Here is a 9995-nt window from a genome sequence, read left to right on the forward strand (position 1 = left end):
ACTCCCTCTATTCCTCCATGGCATCAATGCATGGCTGGGTTTGTTCATGACCAGAATTGTTAGCAGGGGCCGACCGGTCAGGGGTGCAATTATATTTTTCAATGTTCCCTGGCTGTTCCCTACCTTCGGTAAACACTCCCATGCTTCCCAAAACCCTTGCCACTTCCTCCTCATAGTCTTGCAAAGGAGGGTCTTGTGGACTAAGAGGAGGTGTGTGGGATGGTTCAACTTCCTCTGCTTGGATTGGGATGTGTCGTTGGGCTTTTACTCGCACAAAGCATCTACGCTTAGCTGATTCTAGGGGTGTAGAGGGGCTCTTTCACTTTAGTATTTTCTTTGGGCCTGGGGTTCTTGGCCCTTGCTGCTCTGTTTCCGCATTTTCCAGGGGTGGAGCCAAGGTAGGATTTATGATACTATCCCATGTTAATTGTTGCTGTGCCAATCTATTTGTGATAATTAACTTAATTAACCCATGATGGCTAACTACACTATGTGGGTCCTTGGTTGTCCTTACCCATCGGGCAACATCGTGTAACAGGGAATTTAGATAAAATGGTAAATTAACTAAAATTATTTGCTTTAAAATGGCTAGAAGTTTAAGTTGTCGTGGCTTTACCATGTCATTTCGGTTGTTGCAGGTGATATATCTGTGGACGATGACCACTAGCTCTTACCATGGTTGCTACAATGCCGAAGGATGAATTCCTTTCCCCGTTCGACTAGACACTCGCCTGGGTCCTAGAATGCTTCAATTGCGTTGTATAAAAGGACGCGTTTGTCTTCCCATTTCGTCCTTTTTTCCGGAAGTCGAGTGACTTTGACCAGGACTTCTTCAAAAACTATCATGCTTATGCCTTTGACCACTGTACTACCGTTCTGCAGATTTTGCATAAATTCCAGTGTTAGCTCTTCATGGAATCCCTGCAATCTGTTTAAACACTGCAGCCAACCACCACATTCAAGGATTTCACGAGCTTGATCCGACACCATCAATACTAGAGGTTCACTCTGGATTGCTCTTTCGCCCATAGCTGCTACACTTGAGGCTGGTTCTTCCGTATACCACTGTGTTTTACCCCTGTAATGCAACACAAGGGAAATGTATATTATAGCAACTATCAAGGAAATGACGTTTCTTGGATAATTATTATTGTTTTTAGTTAAGTCGTTCATCCTGTCATCCATACTTAACGAAAAATCATAGGTTTGCATGCCCGCCATAATGGTTGCCATTCTTCGACCAATCAGAATTTTCTGCTAATTATTACACATTCATGCTCATCATGCAGTTCGTACTCTGGAGGTAATTCAAATGATTGTCACACAGCTATCCATAACTGGAATACATGCCATCCATACGCAGGCCACCCCCCCTCCTGACAAGAAAAGGGCGTCCACATCCTTTCATCACGTGGAAAACAGGCAAATAAAAAAATGCGAAATAAGTGCCAACAACCAATCTAAAAAACATAGCACGCAAATTAGTAAAGCATTTAAGCAATATCTAGACGTGAATTGGCCAAATCAAATAAAAACAACAATTTTAAGTCATTATGTCAAAGAGCTGTATCGTGAGCGAAATTAATCACATCAGCATAATCGACGGTTTATGTTTATTGAGTGTTATTTAATGCTCGGACATATGGAATATAATAAATATAGATTAAAGTTACCATGCTATTCGGCTTGTAAAAGTGCTACCAAATGGAAATTTTCATTAGAAATAAAGTCATAGGTGATAAGAGGTAGATAGCCATTGTAAACATACATTGTATTAGCTTATGGATAAAGATAACCAACAAAAGGCTTTTAGAAGTCATAATGATATTGTTAGTACCATTTTTCTTTAGAAGAGGCACAAATCAAAGAAAATTGTTCTTATTTGCAATACAAAAGAAGAAGAAAATGGCATAATGATCAAGATAAAAATGAGAAAAATTCACAATTTAGCTCTTAATAGGTGTGGTTCAATCGATCAATCGTTCAATCGTTTGAATGGAAAAATCAAAATAGAAAATAAAAAGTGTTGTTTAATTGATTGAATGGCAATTGTTCAATCATTTGGATAGCAAAATCAATCAAAAACAAAAAATGTTGTTCAATCAATTGAACGAGAGTCGTTCAGTTGTTCTAACGGTGAAATTGAAATAAAAACAAAATATGTTGTTCAATCAATTGAACGACAATCGTTCAATTTCTTGGGTAGCAAAAATAAATAAGAAAAAAATGTGATGTTCAATCAATTGAGCGCCAATCGTTCAATAGTTTGAACAACGAAAGAAAATAAGAAAATTGCAATGTTCACTAAATTGAACAGAAATCGTTCAATAGTTTGAACAATGAAAACAAATAAGAAAAATTGCATTGTTCAATCAATTTAATGACAATCATTCAATAGTTTGAACAACGAAAATGAATAAGAAAAATTGCGCTGTTCAATCAATTAAATGACTGTCATTCAATAGTTTGAACAACGAAAACAAATAAGAAAACTTGCTTTGTTCAATCAATTAAATGACAATCGTTCAATAGTTTGAACAGCGAAAACAAATAAGAAAAATTACGTTGTTCAATCAATTGAATGACAATCATTCAATAGTTTGAACAACAAAAACAAATAAGAAAAATTGCGTTGTTCAGTCATTTGAACGACAATCATTCAATAGTTTGAACATCAAAAACAAATAAGAAAAAATTGTGCTGTTCAATTAATTGAATGGCAATCGTTCAATAGTTTGAACAACGAAAACAAATAAGAAAAAATTGTGTTGTTCAATCAATTGAACGACAATAATTCAATAGTTTGAACAATGAAAACAAATAAGAAAAATTGTGTTGTTCAATCAATTGAACAGCAATTGCTCAATAGTTTGAACAACGAAAACAAATGAAAGGAAAATGTGTTGTTCAATCAATTGAACGATAAACGTTCACTTGTTTGAACATCAAATAACAAAAAGGAACATGGGTTGTTCAATCAATTGAACGGAAAACATTCAATTGTTTGAACATCATAAAACAAAAAAAATGTGCTTGTTCAATCAATTGCACGACAAACATTCAATTGTTTCAACAACAAAAAACAACAAAGGAAAATGTGTTGTTCAATCAATTGAACGACAAACGTTCAATTGTTTGAACAATGAATAACAAAAAGAAAAATGTGTTGTTCAATCAATTGAACGACAAACATTCAATTGTTTGAATAATGAAAAACAAAAAACAAAAATGTGTTGTTCAATCAATTGAACGACAAATGTTCCATTGTTTGAACAATGAAATGTGACAAAAGAAAACTGCGTTGTTCAATCAATTGAACGACAAACGTTCAATTGTTTGAACAACGAATTACATAAGGGGAAAAAAGTGTTCAGTCAATTGAATGACAAACATTCAATTGTTTGAACAACAAAAACAAAGAAGAAAAAAAATGAAACTTAAAAAAAAATCATATTTACCTGGTGATGCCTACAAAGGTATGTACATTATTTACAAATTTTCAAGCAATTTCAATTTTTTAAGAAACACTTGTTGGGATATCATTCCCTACAGCTAGAATTTGCATGGAGGGGTTCTCGTGTAACTTCTCGCAGAAAGACTCCTTGGTAAGTGGTTGATGATAGAGGTGCAATCAATGCCCGTTTACCTTAAAGGAATGGCTAGATCTGTATATGGTAGTCAAGTTAAGAGTACCATTGTTATGTACTTCTTGAATCCCATAAGGACTGAGCCATCTTGTTTGCAACTTTCCTGGGAAGTCTTGGAATTTGGAATCCTATAGAAGTGCCCAAAGCCCTTTTTGAAATGTTTCTTCTTGATAAGTCTGTCATGCCATTTTTCCCTTTGCTGCTGTATTATTGCAGTTCATTGCAAAGAAAGAAATCGAGCCTCATCTAGTTTGTTAATCTACTGAAGACGCTTGGTTTGGGCTTCTGTTAAATCTAGACCCACTTCCTGGGCCATCCTTAGAGTCTTTATTTTGAATTCGATTGGAAAAATTAGTTCTTTTACCGAACACAAGCTGGTAGGGAGAGTATCTAGTTGTATTCTTCCAAGTCGTATGATAGGCCCACAAGGCCTCTGGTAGTCTAGCAGTCCAATCTCGCAGGTTCATTGAGAATGTCTTGGTCATAATTGCTTCTATAACCTTGTTAGTGTTTTTGAGTTGACCGTTTGCCTACGAGTGATACAGAGAGGTGATCATGTGCGTGATATGACGGTTTTTGAGAGTGGCAGTAATTTTGTGACCTGTGAATTTCTTTCCACCATCTGTGATCACCTCTCGCAGTAATCCATACCACACAAATAGCCCAAAAGGGAATTTAATCACTGCTTCCTCTATGGCTCTTGGTAAATCTATTGTTTCCACCCATTTTGTCACATAATCCATGGCTACCAATATGTAGGCCTTCTGATTGGATGGTGGATGGAATGGACCTATGAAGTCTAATGCCCAATGATCGAAGGGTTCTATGACAAATTGTGGCTGCAGAGGCATTTCATTAGATTGTCTAGGGTGGCCCATCCTTTGGCAACTGTTGCAAGCCCTACCATATTTTTTAGCATCCTTAAAAATAGTGGGCTAATAATAGCCCATTTGTAATACCTTATGTCCTAACCTTCGGTCTGCGAAATGTCCCCCACATGGTTCGTCATGGCAAACCTTCAAAATGTCATGGATCTCATCCTCGCAGATACATTTGCGTATACACATGTCGGCCCTTGTATGAAAAAGATATCCGCCTATCTAAGAGAACCAGGCGCTGCGCTGAACAATTAGTTTTCTTTCTCTTGTCATTAAATTTTTAGTTAGCTTCCCTACTGCTAGATAATTTGCTACATCTGCATACCATGGCATCTTAACTACCATGGAAAATAGGTGTTCATATGGGAATTGTTCATCTACCGCCAGTGGATCATTAACCTTTAGGATTTGAGCTAGAAAATCAGCAACTAGATTTTCCTTTCCTGGACGATATTTGATAGTAATGTTGAATTCCTGCAAAAGCAATAGCCACCGTGTTACTCTACCATTTGTGATTGGTTTGTTAGCTAGATACCGAATGACAGAGTGATCAATGTACACAAAGACTCGGTAGTTGGTTATATAATGTCTAAATTTGTTTATTGCATAAATAAGAGCTAAGAATTCTTTTTCTATCACTATGTAATTGAGTTCTGCAGCAATAAGATTTTTGCTAATATAATATATAGCATAAGGTTTCTTGTCCTCCTCTTAGCCAAGGATAATGCCTATAGCTACATCTGATGCGTCCATGGAGATGTAGAAAGGCATCTCCCAGTTTTGTCCACATAATACTGGTGTTGTTGAGACTAGTTTATTTAAACCTGCAAAAGCTATGTCACACTTTTCAGACCAACTGAAATCAACATTTCCAGTTAGAGCGTATAAGGGTGCCGCAATCTGTGAAAAATTCTTGATAAACCTGCGATAATAACTTGCATATCCTAGGAAACTACGTACCTCTGTTTGGGTGCAGGGGGTAGGCAGTAAAAGAATTACCTATATTTTTGTTGGATCTACCTATATTCCTGCTGCAGAGATGTAATGTCCCAGGATCACGCCCTCGGTCATCATCATGTGACACTTGACATTGCTTAAACATAACCTGGTAGCGATGCATCATTCTAAGACCTTTTCTAGCATTTGCAATGCTTGATCAAAATCATCCCCATATGGAGTAAAGTCATCCATATATATCTCTAGTCATTCATTTATTAGATCAGCAAAGATGCTTAGTATATCTCTCTGAAACATGGTTGGGGCATTGCACAAGCCAAATGGTAATACCCTGTATGCGAATATGCCCTAGGGACAGGTGAAGGTTGTTTTGTCCTGGTCTTTAGGGGCAATTTGAATTTGATTGTAACCACTAAAGCCATCTAAAAAGGAGAAGAATTACTTCCATACCAACGTATTGAGGACCTAATCAATGAATGCGAGGGGGAAGTGATCTTTCTATGTTTCCTTGTTTAGCTCTCGATAGTCTACACAAATACGCCACTTCCCATTTTTCTTAAGGACGACCACCAATGGAGAGACCCATTTACTGTTTGAGATAGGATAAATAAAGTTTACATCCAGTAGCTTCTGCAATACCTCTTTCACGATATCCTTAAGGTGTGGGTTCAACCTCCATTAAGGCTACCAAATGGGTTGCGCATCCTTCTCTGTATAAATGTGGTGTGTACATAGTTGTGGGTCTATCCCTTTCATATCAGGATAATCCTGGGTAAAAGCCCCTTTATTTTTTTGCAATACCTTGATAAGCTTTTCCTACTATTTGCTATCCAGATCAACATTTATATTTAGAACTTTTCCTGGTTTGATCTCAACTGGTTTTTTATTATGAACAATAGTCGCCTGAATATGCCGGTTGTCTGTATCCTTCAGGGGATCTTTCATGGCTTCATTATTAAGGATTGCTTTCAACATCTGACACTATACATTACTCACATTAGCTGGCTGATTTATAAAATTGTTGATAACATCATCTTCACTCTGATATTTAAATTCCAATGCTTCTGCTACTGTGAGTGGTAAACGGATGCTCTCTTCTAGGTACACTAGTGGGTGCTTACATATTTTTACAATGGGAAAACTTGGCCTGCTAAGAGGATATAACACCAGAATTTTTACAACATCTCCCTTTGTGATAGTCATTCTTCCATCTCGAAAGCCAATACATGCATCAACTGTTTCCAGCCAAGGTCAACCCAAAATCAAAGGATGCCCATCCAACCTACTCCTTGGGTTTATAACCAAGAAATCTACTGGATATTCCCATGAGTCAACAGAAACTGTGATATCTTGTAAGGTCCCTTCTGGTCTTACCACCGATTGGTCAGCAAGTTCTAATAAAGTGGTGGTTGGTTCTAAGGCTGTAATACCAAGTGCTTGACAAGTTTCTATTGTTAATATGTTAATGGCAACTCCTAGGTCAACTACTATATTTGGAAAAGAGCGGCCATATATTTGAACTGTTATTATGGGGTTTCCAAGATCTTTGTACTTTATTGGAGTTTCCTCTCCCAAGAGTAGATCGGATAAGGTTCCTACAACATGGATAGTGGGTGAGGTTTTTACCTTCCTCACAGGATTCCTTAAACACAATTCTTTGATTTTTTTGGCATAGACGGGAATGGCTTCAATAGCCTGGAGGAGAGGAATCTTAATACACAATTTTTTTAGTTCCCCTATAAGGTCAAAATCAGGTTAGGTGATCGATTTAGGTATCGTTAGCCTTTCGGGGAATGGAGGAGAAGTGACTATAATTTTTTTAGGGTCATCATGTTGATTTGTTTCTTCCCCTTGCTTTGATTTAGTATTATTTATAAGTGGTGGAACATGTACAGGTGATGGAATATGTACAGGTGGAGTTACATTTTCAATTGAAGGTTGGTCCCTATTTTCCTTAGTGGTAATGATACATCCTGACCTTAATCTGAGCTCATTACATTCTTTATGCTCAATCTCATACTCTGGGTTTCCAATAATGTGTACCAACTGGATTGGTCTGTTATTAGGATTTGGGTTTGGTTGAGTTGGTAACTCTGGTCACAGAAGAGGTTGAGAATTCTGTTGTAATGTATAAGGAGCTGACAGTGCGGGTTGAGGCTAGGGGCCTGTCCCTATAGGTACATTATATATCCCCAAAGGTCACTGCTAGTTTGTATACCAATTTAGATTTTGAGAGGTGGATGTAGGCCACTGGAATTGATAGGGATTGCCTTGCCAAACATGAGTAAAAGGAGAATTCGGCCAGCCATTTCTTGGAAAAGATTGTGCTGGCCAGGATGTCATAGGAAATGGAGGGCTTTGCCAATTTGGGTAGGGTGATTGGCCTTGCCAGGCTGCCCCAAGGTTCTGCTGTTGATTAAACTGTGAGGAAGGAAAGAATTGGGATGTGTCTTGTGACATACCTGTAGGTTTAGCTTGCCATTGTCGATGCTGGTTCATCAAATATACCGGTTCTATTTCTTCCTTTGCTTCTTTGAATACTGCTTTCAACCTGGGTAATGATGGACATTGTTCAATGTCGTGATCTTTAGTACAGATGGCGCACATCTGAACCATGTCTAATGGGCATTCCCATTGGCTGTTCTTATTTCAACAACATGGGCAGAAGATGGCCAAATTTTTTTCTGCTAAATCTTATTTTTGTTTAGCTTGTAGGATGTCCAGCTGTGTTGTACGAGTGCCCAAGATTTCCATCTTAAACTCTTCCAGGAGGTTTCTAATCTCCATCTGTGTTACACCTCCACTATGTGGTTTTCTTCCTATGCTCATTGGATCTCGGCTAGCTACTCTTGTACGTGTGCTTCCTCGCAAACACTTGATACATAAATGGATAATTTCATCATAATATTCCTCAGAAATATCTCCTTTTCCCATTAAGTTTAGAGTTTCTACCCATTCCTCTTTCATTCCTTTAATCAAGATAGCTCTTAGGACTTCTTTTGGTAGGGCAGTGTCTAGAGACCTCTGCAAATTATAATTAAATTACTCTACATATTCTTCTAGTGTTTCATTATCTTTTGCAGTCATCTTGAAAATATCATCTTTTAGTTCCTTAGTTTTACAAAAGTCCTGGTATCATTTAAGGAAGGAGGTTTTCATTTTGTCCCAAGAATTGATGGTTCGCCCACCTGGACCCATAAACCATCTCAAAGCTACCCCTTTTAGAGTGGACAGGAACAATTTCAGCTTTTGGGGGTCAGTCGTATAGTCATATCCTCTACATAGGACATCAAACTCAAACAGGGAAGCGTTAGGATCCTTTGTGATCATACCATGGAAGGTTGGGATGCTCTGTAGAGGAATAGCCTTCATAGGGGCACTAGCCACCTGGTCGACTATGGGGTACTCTAATGTGGAGGTTTGACCTTGGAGTGGCTGATCTTCCATTTGATCAAAGATATGCCAATAGTATTCGGGGATTTCAAGGGGTGCTTCTGGAGTAAGCAGAGAGTTAGCAACCCGAGCTGGCTTTACAACACTTCCTAGGTCTGGAATCTCAAGAGATCCTTGTTCAGATAGTTGTGGTTCTACTTTAGCAGCCCCACGAGTTTCTCCTTTTCCTTCTCTTAAGTTATAGGATTTTCCCTCTTGTGGAGGATTAGAGTGTAAGCTTATTGTAGCTTGAAAACTCTGTTCCAATCCTCCTACTTGGCTTTGAATCTCAGCATGAGTTGCAGATGGTGAGCTTGCTGCTTGAGGGATAGCAGTAGAACTTTTTCCAGGTATAACATGGAATCCTAATGATGCTTGAGACTCTGCTCTTCTTGTGATTTCATCTATAAAGGCCATTCTCCCAAGGTTCACTGGTCCTTTGGGTTTTGTGGGTTTTGGTGGAGGATTCTACTATTTTTCTATCTTTTTATTTCTAGTCATTCTTAAAAGCAAATTCCTATTTAACCTCTAAGGTTTTGCTGTAAAGCAGGCAAGTAAGCAAGCACTTTACTTGCTAGGTATGCAGGTTCTTACCTTCTATTTTTAAAACCCAATTCTCCTACAGTAAAGAAATAAAAAAAATCACTTGAAACACTCTCCGCGGCAACAACGCTAAAATGTTGGCTCACTAAGATGTATTTTTACAAGCAATCTTAATCCCTACATTAGTTCTCGACCCGAGGTAAGACTTTTTATCTCAAGAGTGCCAACACATTATGTGCAGTGAATCTAGAGGTTATCTAATGGCAAATCATTGCAATCACTAAAGGATAATTCTTCAATTCAATTCACACAATTCTGAAAAGAACTATCTATGGAAGAAATACTCTCAACACGCTCTGCAATTCTATGCAACTTGTTCCAAAATCAATTGAAACTGAATGCAAATAAGAATTACACTTAGAATCGTCAGATAAGATTAAGACTAATCGAACTTAATCAAGTAAAGAAACTATAACCACTGAACAACACTACCAATCTATAACAACCCAAATCAATCTGCATTACTCAATTGAACAAC

Source organism: Pinus tabuliformis, chromosome 5_2 (genome assembly GCF_031772625.1).
Source record: "Pinus tabuliformis cultivar Carrire ecotype Pingquan chromosome 5_2, CPIR1, whole genome shotgun sequence".
NCBI classification, from domain to species: domain Eukaryota; kingdom Viridiplantae; phylum Streptophyta; class Pinopsida; order Pinales; family Pinaceae; genus Pinus; species Pinus tabuliformis.